At 41.5% G+C, this 16,996-nt stretch overlaps 1 pseudogene; it reads right to left on the bottom strand.

Moving 5' to 3' along the window:
- Positions 1-16,061: 16,061 nt before the first annotated feature.
- LOC119058020 (10 kDa heat shock protein, mitochondrial-like) lies at positions 16,062-16,394 on the bottom strand (annotated as a pseudogene).
- Between the last annotated feature and the right edge of the window lie 602 nt (positions 16,395-16,996).

Genomic DNA, 16,996 nt, shown 5'->3' with positions numbered 1-16,996 from the left:
GAAGGAAGAGCAGGCAGGGATGACCGAGGAAAAAAAAACTAAACATCAAAATTCACCACCTATCATTTCCCTACCTTGTGCTTCTCTTTCATGCTACTAACAATGATTTCACGCAATTTCCCAATACCATTCATATCTAGTAATTTTTAAAAGCTCCCATAGTCTAGAATAGCCCCCTATCCCAGGCTGTTTGTCAGAAGTAGTAATTTGTGCAACTTGCCTTTCACCTCCTGTTATCGCCTCACCTCCTCTCCTTATCCTAGAACAAGATGACCTTTGAGGAAGTTATATAAGCCACATCCCATTTCCTCTCATGTGTAGATATCAATAGGCCCTTTTAAGAGAGGGCTTTTCTTGTCTTACCTGACTTCTCTGGAAGGGTACCCAACACTGTTATAGATAATCAGTGCTTAGTTGGGGCAAATGACTAGAAGAGGTTACAAGAGAGGATATGAGTAGATTAGCAGAAGTTAGTTCATTAAAACGGGTAGGAGTCACCTAAGCAAAGCAGGGATGCTGTGGAGCAAAGTCAGTGACCAAACCCATCATTAAATTCCCAAATCTGGGGCAGCCAAGTGGGAATGGCAAAGCCAGGACAGGAAATCTGAGCTGACAATCAGCCACAAAATTTTCACAGAGGAGAAAATCAGAAGGCTGTGTAAGCAGTTGGCTCAGTTGTATGGAAGCGCTATATTCGCTGCTGCCCCTTTGGAAGGTCCATCATCTCCCCTGCCCTTGTCGTACCAAAAGGCGCCTGGAACCTGAAGGAGCTCTGATACTGCCAGCCCTCATCTCCCTTTCCAGGAAGCCTGCCTATACCCTCAGCCCAGCTCACACCTCTGCTGATTGCCCAACAGCACTTGGCACTGCTCCACACTGGAGAGCTGCCTGTGCCTGGAGTGCAGTTCACCACCTTCCCTATCTGACACACTCCCAGTCATTCAGAAAGCCTGTTCTCTGTCACACTGTCCTCAGCACCCCTCAGCAATTTGTAACTCCATCTCTGGGGCTCCCAGAGCATTTTGTAGAGACTTCTGTCGGAGAGCTTATCATAGTGTTTTAATTGCTTGTCTACATGTCTCTCTCTCTCTCTCTCTGCCTCTACACGGAGTTCCTTAAAGATTGACTGTACTTTCTTGATTATCTTTGAATTCTCATGCCTAGCACTTTGCTTGGCACACCATAGGGACTCAATGTGTATTTCTTAGATGAATGAATCAAATATAATTAATTTCATTTTCACCTATTCACTTTCTTCTCCTCTAGAATCTTGCAAATCAGGAGAGGCAAGCTCCTAAAACAAACAGTATGACACCTAATAGGTGTATCTATTACAGTTAACAGCCAGCCAATGGCCTCAGCCAGGAAAATCATTAGCATGCTCAGATATTGTGTTTCAGTTTATTCCTATATTCCCAGGGCCACTTGTCTAGGTAAGGACTCTGTCTCTGGGAGTACATGCAAATATATTTTCTGAGACTAGTTCTGTGGGGCACAGTGCAAGATTGTGAGATTCACCACACACCTGGGAAATTCAGACATGATCTCAATAATAAGAGCTGTAATCAAAGAAGAAACCCTTACTTAAGCAAATAATTTGCTTTGGGAATAAAAGGCTGAACACTATGTTCTTTGCACACAGGGACTTTAGCTGGCATTCTGTCCTCATTCTAAATAGACCCTGCTGAAAAAAATCACAAAAATAAAATATTTACACTGTGCCCACCATCAGCATAAATGGTCTCCCTACCATGGAAGTAAGCAGTGGGGTGAGATGAAAAGCCTTAGTCCAAGGAAGATGGGAGGGGGTAGGAAGAAAGAGAGTGGGAGAGGGGGAAAGAGAAAGAGAGCAGATTTAAAATTAAAGTGAGGCAGATCCAAGGGCAAAGTAATTTGAACCAAACTCTCTCCAAGTGAGGGGAACATGGGTGGGAAATAAATCTATCTTATTTCTGAGGTTATGGGGATGATTTACAGATGTCAGATTTTGTGATGTTATAAACACAGCCCCCAACTTAGAAGAGAGGAAGGGAGAAGTTGATACAGAATAATACAGTTGCACTGGATAAACAACAGCCAGACAACTGTATATCACAGCAAGATATAATGTCAGGTTGGAAATCAGATAAATTGCAAATAGCAATAGAGAAACAACTGAACCTTGAGAATGATCAGCAGATGAACCAGGTGAAGTGAATAAAGACTCACTGCGTAGAGATGGTGGGGATGGCACTGCAGAAAGGTGGGAGGGAAGTAGAGGAGTCGGTGGAGTTGGCGATGGAGCCTGGGCATCTAGATAAAAGGTTGCAGCTGGCTCCCCCAAATCCAGAGAGCATAATAGCAAGAAAGAATAAAGTAGAATGGTGGTAGTATCAACTGCAATAAGCAGATAATTTGTTACTGTGTACAGCCTGGGGCCCTTTTCTGGAGGCAGGCAGAAGTCCAAGTTCCTGGACTTATCAGCCTGTGCAATCAAGAAAAGAAAATGTAATGCAAAGAGAAACAAGAATCACAGAGTGCACTAAAAGGAACCTTAGCAATTATTTGGAGTAACCCCCTTTCCATGATACCACACTGCTTTGGTTTTCTTTCTACCACACTAACCATTTCTTCTCCTCTCCTTTTCCGATTTCCCTTTTTCTGCCCATCTTCTAAATGTTGGAATGACAGCCCTGGGTCTCCTGGGTACTGACACTCATTCTGTAAGTAATCCTATCCACCTCCCTAGATGCAGATATGGAAATGCTGACTAGCCAGGACTTTTCCCCCAACAGAGCTCCAAATTTATATACTCAACTCCATACTTGGTATCTCCTCTTGAATGGCTTACAGGAATCTCCAATACCGCAAGTCCAGAATAGAGCTCTTGATTGTACTTTGGCCATGAAAACTTGTTTCTCCCTGGTCTCCACATCAGAGTAAATGAGTAAATGATACCTCTATCTACCCAAGCCAAAACCTAGGCACTTTGGTTCTCTCTCTCTCTCTCTCTCTCTCTCTTCCCACACATACATCTATGGGAACTTGTGCTAATCTATTTGTTAGTGAAAAATAGATGCCTGCATTCCATTTCCACTGCCACCACCCTCACTCAAGTCATCATCAGAGTTCAGTGACAGCAGCATCCCAGCTGGCCCTGGCTTCTATTCCTATTCTTCAAAGTTCATTTCTTACACAGAAACTAAAGCTATCTTTAAAAAAACACTATTAAGGAGTTGAAATTGGGTAAATATTGGTTAGATTATGAACGAGACAGAAAAATTGGATGGGTGGAACTCCCCTGGAGTGATAATCATAAGTGAATATGTCTTTACTCCAAAAAAGCTTTTAACTGCATAATTGCCCACTGAGCACTCAGAATTTCCAGTGGTCTTCCATGTTCTCTAACAGCACATCAATTTCTCTTAGGAGATACTTTGACTGTACATCTGCTGCTCAATTAAAAAAATCAAGCACAGTTTTCATTGCTCTCTCCTCCTCACTTCTGGAACACTGTTTCTAAGGGGTCATATGAATGCTGCCGAAACTCTGGACATTCAGAAACCTGTGGATGTTAACAATGTTGCTCACTTTTCTTTTGGATACCAAATGATACTTAGTCATAGCTATAAAGTCTCTCAGCTCAAAAGAAAGCAGAAGCTATTCAGGATTTGGGGGGGGGGGGTACTGTCTCATTCCCATACATCTTTCTGCCAAATTGAAGCACATAGGCCAGTGGTTATGTCCAGAGTTGCATTAAAACCATTAAGCTGGGGAAGAGGAGGAGCAGGAGTTGTATGTTTGCTTCCTTCTGATGAATGCTAGCATAAGGGCTCTAAAGTGCCCCAGAGGCTCTGGAGTCTGAATAATTTGATGATGCATAATTCCCAAAGTGCCATCATGTTCATTATGTCATTATTCAGCCTAATAATGCTATAGCTATAGGTACTAACATCTCTATTTTATGAAAGAGGAAACTGAGGCTCAAAGAGAAAAGTGGCTTATTAAATGTCACAGAGCCTTGTTGTTTTGTGACAAATGCTGAATGCGTTTTCAAATAAGTGAATAATGGAACGCACCTTGCATCTGTCCCCTGAATGAGATTATGGGAAGGCATTTTAGCAAAGTTACATGTTACTTGTTGGAACTAAGAGAAGCCCCAGCCAACAAGGAAGCCCTCTTGTCTGGCACTCCTTCAGAGAGCTACTGTGAGCATGAGTAGAGTCCCAGGGCATTTCGTCATCAGGGTGTATGTTTCCTGGTGCAAAATCTCCCATTGGATCCACAGATTGTCATATTGCCTCCTCATGTCATCACGGCTGTTTCTTTGTGATTGTCAAAGAGGTGTCCTTGCTGCAGGAACAATCTCACATTGACAATCCCCAACCCACCCCAGGGAATGATTGCTGATTAGACAGTGGGCTCTTCCCACCCAAGATTCAATTCGAGGCTGGAGGCATTGTTAGGCAGCCCCCCACCCCCGTCATCTTAAGCTCTCTCTGCTGTGGGTTACTGTGCAGACAGAGGAAAATGACAGTTTTCATCATTTCCTGCTAACTGATTCAGTGCTGAGTCAGCCAGTTTCAACTCCAAGCAATGCAAAAAAGAAAAAGGGAAGAAAAAAAAATATCCAGAATAGAAGAACACATGCTTATCAACCATTCTGAAGTATTATTATGGGTGGCTCCTTGCCTTTCCTTCACTCAGAAAAATCCTTGTTACCCTCTCCAAGGGCATACAGCTGTGCTGAAGACACACCTCCTCCCATTTCTTTCTTTACTCATTTCCACTTCATAAAGTCTTTCTTGGAAAGAGCTCATTGTTTCTAATACACCATCAATGAAAACTGTACAGGGGGGTGCCCCCAACCCAAAATTTATTTACAAAGAATTGTGTATTTATTCTTACATGTTTAAACTTCAGTCATCTTCAAAGTATTCTCCATTTGATACGATACACCTGGCGAAGTATTTTTCCCACTGTTCAGAACAGTTTTTGAACTCATCGGTTTTGATGCCTTTAGTGCTTCTGTTGTTTTTTGTGTCATCTCTTCTGCATCAACAAAGCTTTTCCATTTGAGGACTTTTTCATCCAAGGAAACAAACAAACAAAGCCACTCTGTGTGAGATTAGGTGAATAGGGAGGGTGGAGCATGGGGGTCCTGCTATTTTGGGTCAAAACTGCTGAACACTCAGCACAATGCGGGTGAATGCACTCGTAAACCACTCATCTTGAAATGGGCAGATGCACTGGAAGAGACTTAAAAAAATCACTGGAAGTGAACACAGCATCTCATAATGACACCAGCTGGTATACTGATACAGATGGATTTTTAGAACACTCACCTAGTGGGGGAAGCCTGAACTACAAGTGGCCCACCCTCCAGAAGATAACCCCAGTTGTGGGGCGGTGGGGCTGCAGGGGGCGGTCTCCCCTCATATGTCAGAGTAAAAGTCCTTAGACCAAGAATATAATGGCTCTGTCACAGAATGTAGCCCTGATCTTAGGTAGGTCATTTCCCATCTCTGAATCTCAGGTCCTCTCTATAGAACAAAGATAATCAAAGCCTCTTCAAATGTGTGTGAAAAAACGTTGCAAGTTTTGAAGTACTGGAAAACCTCAAAAGCATGTTTTTACACTCTTAAAATCTCCAATTCATTTGTACTGTAGGATGAAGCATGAAGGATTTGTTGAGCATGAAGGCAGTTTGGCAAAACTAGGGGTCTTCATGCCTGAAAGGCACCCAAGACAGAGTTAGGTTCTGGAGGGAACTCCGAGGGAGGAAATCTAGTTGGGCATCTTCTTATTGGCTGAGGGCAGAGTGAGGGCCTCCTCATCATGCTATTACATTTTTGTGCTTTGCTACCTCTGAATATCACCTACCATGTCCCAGCCGAAGCTATTCTTCTCTAGGCACCTCCCAAAACTCTACTGCTTTACTCAACCAAACTCTGCCTTCAAAATATAATCTTTTGGGTTTTTTTAATCCTTTCCAGATGACTCTAATCCACACCAAAATGTATGCATTCCTTTTCTACCCTCCCATACCTCAATGTTCTATTTAACATAGCTAATTAAACTGTGCAGATATGTTCATAAGGTTTTTCCTGAGTATGATAATTTACTTTGCCCAGACATCGAAGCTATGGAGTAATTCCAGGAATGGAATTTGCTATTTCTTTACTCAATGTTTTCATACATGCTGTTCCTTTCTTCCCCTGCCCCCAATCTCTCCTCCTCCCTTTACCAAACTAGCTCCTGCTCACATTTTAGATCAGTCTTAAAATCACCTCCTCCATGCAGCCTGTCCTCACTGTATCAGATGATATTCCTAAGACACATTCCACAGCACATGCACTTCTCCATAACAACCGGCACACCTGTGACCATTGTTTACTCTTTCTCTTCCCCATAGGCAGGGTGGCCCATGGAAGCAGTGTTTATGTTTGTGTGTTAACCCCCATGTCTCCAAGACCTAGCTCTTTGTCTAGAATGTAATAGATGCTCAATAAAGAGATGCTGAATGACTCAATTTTGGTGGCAAGGGAGATGTTTTCGTACCAACTTGGAATTGGCAGTACTTCAGAGGTCACCCAGACATGTGTCTCCATCCAAGTCTGGCACCCCCCACGTAGGGAGACAAGTGGCTTCCATGTGAACAGGAGCACATATGGAGACATTTCTTCACAAAGCCATTAATGATCTCCTTTGGCAGTTCTAACTATTACCAAGTTCTTCCTCATCCCAGTTGGCTCAATACCCTAACTGCTCCCTTCGACTCCATAGGTGAGGTTTAGATGTTCTGTGATAAGCCCCCAAGTCGTGATCAGCATGAATGGGAATCTTCCTATTTGGGATCTCTTCATTCCCTTCTGAAGTCATTGGCTTAGTCCTGCTGCCTCCTGATTTCATCTCACTGCCTCGTGTCAGATTTCCCTCTTCTGCCCACTCCTGACTGCCCCGCTTGCACTCTCAGATGCACCCCCAGATACCAGCTTTCACATCTCCATGGACCCCATCCTCCCTTTCCGTACCCAGACTCAAATCTCTGAACCTTTAATAATGGGATGCAGCACCCTGGAAGGTGACTTGGAACATTACTTATTTTCTCTGGTGAAATGTAGAACTTAGTTCTGGTGTGCCTGCTGAAGCCACATGCTCCCTCCATGTGGGGCGAACTCCTACCATGACCTTCTTCTCCCACATTCCCCCACCTGAGATTGTCTCTCTTCTCCAAGTCAAAAAACCTAGGATCCTTCTGTCATTTCTTGTGTGGCATAGTTTCCAAACTCTTCACAGCTTTACCCATCCTTGTAGGGGTGTCCAACCTTTTGGTGCCTCTGGGCCACATGGGAAGAAGAAGAGTTGTCTTGGGCCACACTTTAAATACAGAAACACTAACAAAAACTGATGAGGAAAAAAACAGTTTTAAGTAAATTTTTGATTTTGTGTTGGGCCATATTCATAGCCATCATGGGCCACATGCAGCCCACAGGCTAGCAGTTGGACACCCCTGCACAGGATAATTATTAATTGGGATATTCCAAAAAATATTAAACCTCCTGTCCTAACCATAGCCCCATCCGCCTGAGTCCCTGGACTAACAAATAAGACTGTGAACACTACTGGGCAGGTCTTGGGTTTTCATTTATATGCATAGAACACTAAGAAAGGTCCCCATCACTATCAGACTATCAGATAATTATTTTTTCTCACAATGGAATATGTTATGTTCAGCAAGGCAGAAGTTGCCCTGGGGAAGAACTAGGATATATATATTCTGTTCCATATTTTAAAAATGAAAAAGAAAATGGAAAAAAAATACCACAACTTCTCCCTTTCAGTGCTGTTAAGATAAACATCCTTTCTTCCAGTTACACAGCTCAAACTGATGGTGAAACTTTTCTCCCTACAGAAATCACTTCTGAAAAGCAGACATTTAACATTTCCAATCTGTCTCTGAAGCCAAGATTAAATTACAGTCTGTTTTGAAGGAATCGAAAACATACTTGTTAATATAATAAATGCCTTCCGTTAGTTTTAGAATTTGTCTTTGTTAGGCACATAATTCAAGAATTATCTATTATGGTAAAAAAAAAAAACTGAGCCATCTGGGTCTGCGCTAATATCTGTAAGCAATAAGTCTTCAATTTCCTTCATACTTCATTACTGGTGATACACAAAAAGCAATCATTCCAAAATCAGAGCTTGTTTTCTGTTGTCGGACTATTGTTTATCAGGATTTATGAAGCAGCAAAAAGGCATTTTCTTGATTTTCATAAGTTAAGCTAACAGTCCAGTGATGACAGGCCCATTAAAACTCAGCAAGTTAAATGTATAAGCTATGGAGTTTTATATCATATCTATCATTTTTACAAAGCTGCTTTCTTTCCACCTTCAACTTTCCACAGAATCTTTTATCGATAGAAAGGACAGGAAAAAAATGCTTATTTACCATGTATTTGTTAAGCCACATACATTTGCAATGTATCTTACCTGACACTGTATAAAGGATATGAAGTGTTATCAAATTGACCGATTTTGATGATGCAGAGGGAAGGGATGGTAGGCAAATAGCAATTCTCTCCCAAATGGATTCTGTTACACACTGGCTTTTTTAATGCATTTTTCCCTGGGGGATGGAGGCAGGGAAGGAACAGCCCACTGGTAGCTGGGGTCAGCAGCACACTTATATCTAGAAGCAGCCTGTCCACCTCTGGGGGTTGAGTAGACAGTCTACAACTGTACGACCTGCAGACTGTATATCAGGAGTCTTCTTGTGCATTAGACTGCTGAAGACACTTAATGCTAACTGAGACTTTGAGATGAAGGTAGGAAAGGAATCTCCGACTGGCAAAAAAAAAAGAGAGAGAGAGAGAGAGATTTCTTGGATTCAAAGTTTTGCAATTTAGGAAGCTCCTATTTATGACAAAGGAATCCTGTTGGGCAGTGGGAGCATAGTCCATTCTCTGTGACTCATTCCTTCCTCCTATGCCTGTTGGATTTACCAGCAAAAGAATCATCCAGGGCATGAACTACTTTTTTTTAGAAAGGAAGCTCTTGTCATCTAAAAGTCAAATAGAAGTCTCTCAGGTCAATTCCAATTTAAATCCTCTACAGTGTGCTGTCGGCCATGACCTTAGGAACATGAGAGACACATGTGGAAGCTGGTAAAAACAGAGAAATTAGTTTGACCAAATTTCATTATGAGAAGAATTGAACTTCCCAAGTTGTGTGAGTTAGCTGTAAATTGTATAGAGTTGGAGAAATGGATTGGTCTCCAGAGAGCCCCAAAAGTCTTGTCTCTAGGCCTCTTCCATTACCTCGCTATTCTAGAGACACAGTGAGAAGGGGAGAAGAAACCAGGGGCTCACATTTTTTGTGCCCATTGTTTTCTGCACACTGTACTAGGCATGTTTATATATGTGATCTGTGGTTTTCAAAGTGCCTGATCTGCTGTTTTCCTAAACATATCCTTTCACAAACCCAATGTTTCAAATTCCAGCTGTGATGGTGAGACATGAAAAAAATGTGTGCCCAACAGTGCTTGATGTTTCGCCCCCAGGAGGTGACTGATGTGGAGCCGGCAAAGCACAATCACTTTGATAGATGACTGGCTCCTCCAGGCTCTGTTTCTAAGAAACTCAAAGTCTTCCTGTGGGATTGCCTAAGGTTCCAGAAAGCCCGGGCTTTGTTTCTCTCTGCCATCATTATGGCTGAGGTCAGATGCCATCTTCTGTGTGACTAACTCCCTTCCCTGAAATGAAAACCAGGAGAAACAGCTACCCAGCAAAATTGGCATGGGCCAGTTGGTAGTTGAATTCCCTGTCTGCCAATTGATGCCTGTTGCTCTTTCAGCCTGGTGGGTTACTGCCATAAAGTTCATTCCCATCAGTTCTATTATTACCCTTCATGTTGTTTCCCTTGGGATACCTAGTGTGAAATATTGGAGCATAGACTTCTTTTTAATGAAACTTCCCTGTAATAAAATAATTTTTAAATGATAGATTGGATCTTAAAATATATGAACAGCTTATGTTATCATTTGCCTGAGAGACTTCACCCTTCCTGTATGGTTCTGACTGTTTCTGATTAAATAAAAAAAAAAAATGCTGTTGTGAGCATTTGGCTTCTGAGTTTCCATAATTCTTATTTGTAAGCACTTTTGCACTGCTACCTCCTTAGATTTACTAAGTGTTTTGCTCTTAAAGAGCACTTAGCAGAAAAAGGTGCAGGGAAATTACATCTGGCAATTATGCCAGGAAATTTAATTCCAGGACCCAAGCAACACAGGTCATTCCTTTCTTCAGGTTTTCTATCCCTGTTACCTGCAACAGTGTGCCTGTGAGGATTCTGCTGATCATACTGAGGAGGCATGAGGTGCTTGCCTGATGTTTAGCTGTCATTTAGGGATCTGATGGCCCTTGAAATGTATTAGTGAGACTCATTCAAGAGCCAGAACAAAGATAGTACAGCCAAGTCAAAGACTACGACACCTATATACCAAGAAGGCATATGGTTTTAGTTTCTTGTGGCACCAACTAGCTCACCCCTCAGAAAGAGAATGTGCTTTGAACAATACCACAACCTTGCCTATGACCTGTGCCTCTCCATTGCCTAACAATTTCCCACATTTTATGCATAGAACAGCCGTAAAATTCATATCCAAACTGTTGAGAGTGAAAAGGGGAACTACAATTTGTCGCATAAGCAAAGTAGGTTGTAAATGAAGACTTCTGGTAGAACTGAGGGTGAGTAGACACTGTCTCTCAAGCCTCCCACTTCTAGAGTTAACAAGAGTCTAGGGACATAAAACAAGATCAAAGAAAGAATGGTTTGAGTCATCAACTCTGAATCATGTTGCCTTTTTCCAAAGAGCTGGTGGTTTCGGCCTTCTTGCTGCCAAGGAGAGAAAAGACATTTGATATCATGTATATTTTGTCTTATGAGGAGTTAGCATGGTGAAGCATCAAAGTGTGTGGGCCATGAAGCCAGACTGGCTGGGGTGAAATCCTAGCTCCTCACTTACTAGCTGGATGACCTTGGAAAGTTACATAACTTTTTAGGAGCCTCAGTTACTAAGATTAAGGAAGAGAAAAGATAGAGGGGTATACTAATAGGAACACATCTACCTGAAAACAGGAGCAAGAGAAAAGGGGGTGGCCTCCTCAAGAGGATTACCATTGATAAAGTACCCAACAGCATCAGACCCTACATGATATCTTTAACCTTAACAATAGCCCTGCAAGGCACATGTTTTCATAATCCTCAAAATCATCATCATCAATGTTAAGTTTACATCACAGATATGAAAACAGATGCTCTGAGACAGTAGGTATCTTACCTGAGGCCACCCAACTAGCAAGAATTAGAATTCTAAATGACTTAAATCTGACTCTTAAAGCCCACGTTGCTTCTGCAATGTAGTGTCCCTCATCCACAGTACATGTGTATACAACAGGGTATTCTGCTTCGGCTAGACCCCCAGTCAAACTTACCTCACTAACCATCAGCACATACTTCCTAGAGAAAGTTAGTCCTTGGTGGAAGCTCTTCCTGATGAAGTATTTCTCCCTCTTTAGGACTTCTGTGACATTGCTGTGTGACCTAAGGGAAGTGGCTTAATCTCTCCTTCCTTATGTTTTTCTCATCTATAGAAGAGATCTAATATTCACATGTACCTTGTGGGAGTTTTGCGAGCATTGAATAAACTAATACATGTAAAGTCCCTAGGCTGGGGCTCAGTATATAGTAAGTGCTATATTATGCTCCCAGTTAGTTGGGGGAAGTCTGAAAACTAGAGAGACTAATCTTCTCATTGGGTTGGTAGGAATGTGGAGAACTTCAGGATTCTTCTTCCAAAAAAAGAATGAGGTAAGCAGGGCAAACAAAAAGATTCTCCTTCCCCTGCCCTTTTAAAGAAACTTCTCGAGGATATGCCCCTCACCCACAGGCAGTGTTCTCCCCTCCACTTAAATAGTAACAAGCAATTACTCCACACTGAGTATTATTGAAACCCACATCTACAATGTCTGCCCTAGGCTGCTGACACTCTCCTTTTCCACGTAGCCCACATTTCAGCAACATTAGCAGGCAAAAGAACCCACAGCCTTACTGTTATATGTTTACTGGAAAGAGCAGGTGAGAGCAGAGCAGCCATGCCTCCAAGGCTCACACACCCGAAGAAAGTTCCTCATCTTTGAGACAGAGGAGTTGGACTCACTAGGTGATCTCCTGCTGCAACCTTCTATGGGTCTATGATTTGGAGGCACCCCTGGATTACCAGGGCTGAGCCAGCTGTGTTTCTCATGCATAATGGGCTAGAGAGAAGCAATTTATGGGAATTAAAGTCTCAAGTCCAGTGCACTGCAGTTCGTCCTTGCTGCTCATTGGGAAGCTGTAGGTCATGCTTTGCCAGCGTCTTAAATATCAGTCTCATCCATAAACCTCATTCAGGCTGTCTGGCTAGTCAAAGTCTCTTATGGAGAGGACAGAGGACAATGGAATATTTTAATACAGGCAAACACCTTTCAGAGTCAAATTTCCTTGTTCAGCTTTCCTTTGCAACTACGCTGTTTGATCCCCTCACCACAGGGTTGAAAATTGTAAAAATATTTAACTTGTAAAAACTACACAGAAGAAGTGTTTTTTTTCTATTCACCAGCATTTAGGAGGCAATAAATGTACTGGAACACTATGATAACAGGAGATCGTGGGCTGAAATCATCAAGGGCAATAGGTCCTGGGATGAAGGTCACAGGCTTTATTCTGTCCAGCCATGAAATTCAAATCTGAGTGGGAGTGAGATGAGCTGTGTTGGTATACTGACTCTCTAAAGGGCAAAGTAACGTTTTCCTGGATATCACATTCTGAATGGAACTGGGCCAAATGAAAAAGAGAGAGATGTCTCCTTATCCCCAGAGACCTAATTCAGTTCCACCTGCTGTTGGGATTCCACTTACCCTCAAGCAAGTCACGTCTCCACAGTGTTACACTGGCATATTCCAGTGATTTTCAACTTTTTCCATCTCATAGCACACATACACTCATTACTAAAATTCTGTGGCACACCAAAAATTTTTTTTCAGGCCTGAAAAAATTATTATAAATTTAATTTATTTACAAAAGGTAATAATGGTGGTAATTACCTACATGTTTTGCTCCAGAGTCACTTTTTTAAAAAATCAGTTGCCTATACTTGTATATAAAAATTTCTGGTACCAAGAATTAACCAACATACAAAATTATTATGCAACATAACCAAAAAGATGCAACTCTTATTATATGACCTATGTATTTGTGGTTCAAGACAGGGCATTCACACACCAAAAGGCTATTGTTGTGTTGCTGTTGTCATGATTTTTGTTTGACAGTCTAAGGGAAAAGAAGTCAGTGCCCCTAACTAAATGGTCAGGTATTGCATGTTTTAAAAATTCTTGTGGCATACTGGTTCAAAATCAAAGGCATATTCAATGGTCTAATGAGAACTTGGCCATGGGTCCTCCTGCCAGATGGTTAGGGAATTGCTTGATTCTGTCTATTCCAAACGTCTCTGAGTCACATCTTATATCTTGGCTCTGAAAACACACCAGTGAGGTTCACTCGTGATTTCAGGGGGTTGGTGCTGTAGACACACATGACCACAGCACTGAGATCGGTAGAAGAGGTTACTAAGCAGCTAGACTCTCTGAGTTCAAACCCCAATTCTGTCATACCTTGACCAGCTGCTTAAACTCTTTGACTCTGCTCCCCATGTGTAAAATGAGTAACCAAATATAACCCACCTCAGCAGGCTGTGGAAAGGATTTTGTATATATATAACCTGTGTGTTTTTTTCTGTTATCATCAAGGGTGGGCTATGGCTAGGTATATTGTGTCAGGTGCCACTGGGGAGATTCTTCTAGTCTTATAGCTCCTAAAATCCCTTTACCACCTCAGGGATTTATCCCTTCATCATCTGAAGTTTAATTTCAGTCTTTGCTGCTGCAGAGGAAAAGGTTACTTAGCTAGTGATTATCAGTGATTATCTCACTCTCTTGGTGAGATAAAACTTTGTCTTGGTTTGAAAGGAAGAGAGAAGAAAATAGAAAGGTATTAAGTGCTGAAGGGCCAGGGGTGAGGAAACTGGAAGCAGAAAGAGAAGACAGGGACAAAACAGAGTTGCCTGGATATTCACGAAGCCTTCATTGGTTTTACAGATTTGCTTCTCTGGTCCCACTGACTGAGCTCCCCTTCCATCTGCCATTAGAAACTCTGGTATCTATTCTTACCTTATGCTCCTCTCCCCCCACCCCACTGCCAGGTCTCCACTGCCTTGTTCCCCAAGAGGCCCCTCAGAGGAAAAGACAGTGGTGGGAGGAGATGGGATATCATGTGATTCTATGGCCACCATCCATAGCACTGAGCGCTGCTGGTGATACAAGATATTCAGAGGTAAGCCTGGGAACACACTTTAACACAGTGCTCACACTGATATTTGAGCTGCATTCTTACAGCTGTGCTCAATGGAGAGTGGCAGGGAGGATGAAACCTGCCAGGCAGAGGCTTCTAAGAAGCAAGACTCCCACCTCCCATGGCAAAGAAGAGGGTGTCCTTCACCTTGTGCTGAGATTTGATTTCTTCTTTTTTGCGGCTCCAAGGCATTAAAAGTTCTGTCAACGGCACACGATATTCACTAGAAACTAGCTCTTTCTCTGAAAAGGTTCAGAGACCCAGGTGGGTAGGCATTGGAGCCCCACATTTGACCCCCTGTGTCAGGTTTCTTTTCCTCCTCCTGTGGCTCTTGTTTTTTTTTTCCTCCACCTCTAAAAAACGTCCCATGATTTTTCAAGGCACTTGGTTTTTTTTTTGAAGGGAAAGATATTTAAAATGTAATACATGTTCAGTAGGGGAAAATGAAATAAAGAATTTATGAGGAAAAAAGCAAATCATTTCCGTAATGGCCTGACCCAACAGGTCGCCTTCTCAGGGGAGTCTTGTTAAATAACCACGTGGATATATTTCCAGAAGCTTTTTATATACACATAAGTACATGAGAATAAATCCAGCAACGTTTGTTTTAAATAAAATAAATTAACATTCCACTTACTGGTCTACAACTCCCTATTTGGCTCCACAATAGATCATGGGTGTATTTGTTTCCTAGGGTCGCTGCAACAAAATATGACACTCTTCAGCTTATGATGGCGTGATGTCCCAGCAAGCCCATTGTAAGTTGAAAATATTATAAGTCAAAAATGCATTTAATACACCTAACTTACTGAACACTGCAGCTTAGTTCATCCTACTTTAAGTGTGCTGAGAACACTTACATTCACCTACAAGTGGAAAAATCATCTTTGTCACTGCCCAACATCATAAGAAAGTACAGTATCACGTATCACTAGTCAAGAAAAAGATGAAAATTCAAAATTCCATATATTGTTTCTGCTGAATTCATACAGCTTTTACATCATTGTAAAGTCAAAAAATTTAAGTCAAACCATTGTAAGTCATAGGCCTTCTATAATAAAAACTGGGTAGCATTAAACAACAGAAATGTATTCTCTCGCAGTTCTGAAGGCAGGAGTCCAAAATCAGGATGTCCACAATGTCAAACTCCCTCTGATGGCTCCAGGGGAGAGTCCTTCCTACTTCTTTTAGCTCCTGGTGTTTGCCTACCACCCTTGGTGTGGCTTGGCTTATGCAGACACATCACTCCACTTACATGACTCCTCTTCTCCCTGTGTATCTTTATAGCCTCTTCCCTCTGAGACTATCTCATATATACATTTTCTTTCTTTCTTTTTTAAATAAAGACATCAGGCATGTTGAATTAGGGCCAGTCCTAATGACCTGGCTTTAAATTGGTTGCCCCTATAAAGATTTTATTTACAAATAAAGTCACATTTTGAGGCACTAGGGCTTAAGACTTCAATATATCTTTTTTGGGGGGACACACTTCAACCCTTAACAATGGGCATTCTGCTGAATCGACATTATTTTTTCCTTTTTGTTTATCATTAGCTTATTATAAAAGAGACGTGGAGATTATTTACATGATGAAAGAGTTCAGTACTTCAAAGGAATGGGCTGCATCACATGATGCAATTTCAATAGTGATTTATTTCAGTCTACATACTTTCCAAGAATGTCACCATCTCTAAATAAGAAATAATCCTTGTCATCTAGAACTACTTTGTTTCCTCCATATTCTGGAAGAAGAATTTATCTCCAACTTTTACACTAACTGGTTGACTCTCTCCCCCCTTTCCTTTGGAGTCCCGTCCAACAGCTACTACGGCTGCTTATAATACTTTTCCTTGAGATTTTCCTGGAAGCATAATGCCCCCTTTGATGACAGTTTCTAAAGCACATCTTTCAACCAATACACAGTCAAAGAGGGTCAGAAACCTTCTAAATGCTTGTCCTGCCATGACTCCAGCCGCCACAGTTCGCACTCTGCTCTCATGCTATGGCTGCAAGGGGAGACCAGCTGTTGGGCCCCCTGAATCTAATTTATTTCTTAATTGTTATTTAATATTCCAGAGTTTTATTGTGGTGTAATTTACCACTCCCCAAATGATGAGCATGAAGTCATTTTAAATTTTCTGGTATGCCAAACTGTAATAAAAATTCTTATATCATAGACCATATATTTTTGTATACTTACTTTTGCATTTTATTTTAGAATGAATTCCTAGGTATAAAATTTCTGGATCAAAGGACATGTACATCTTAAACATTGACAGATATTGAAACATTGTTATATATAGAATTAAATTCATGTTTACACCCAACAGTGTACAGCAATGCCTCCCCTCCACACACACATTTTCATTATTACTGAGTATCATCAATTCTTTATACTTCTGTCAATCTGATGGGTAAAAACAAAATTGTATCTTGTCTCACAGCTATGTCCCTGATCTCTAGTGAAACCTAACATAACATGTTTATAATCCATTTGATTTTTTAAATTCAGTGAACTGATTTTTTAATAGTTTGCCTGATATCCCATGGAGTTATTTATTCATCC

Source organism: Artibeus jamaicensis, unplaced genomic scaffold (genome assembly GCF_021234435.1).
Source record: "Artibeus jamaicensis isolate MK-2021 breed Jamaican fruit bat unplaced genomic scaffold, CSHL_Jam_final contig_3142, whole genome shotgun sequence".
Taxonomy (NCBI): domain Eukaryota; kingdom Metazoa; phylum Chordata; class Mammalia; order Chiroptera; family Phyllostomidae; genus Artibeus; species Artibeus jamaicensis.
The sequence above is the reverse complement of the archived record's forward strand: the minus strand, read 5'-3'. Positions and strand labels throughout refer to the sequence as shown.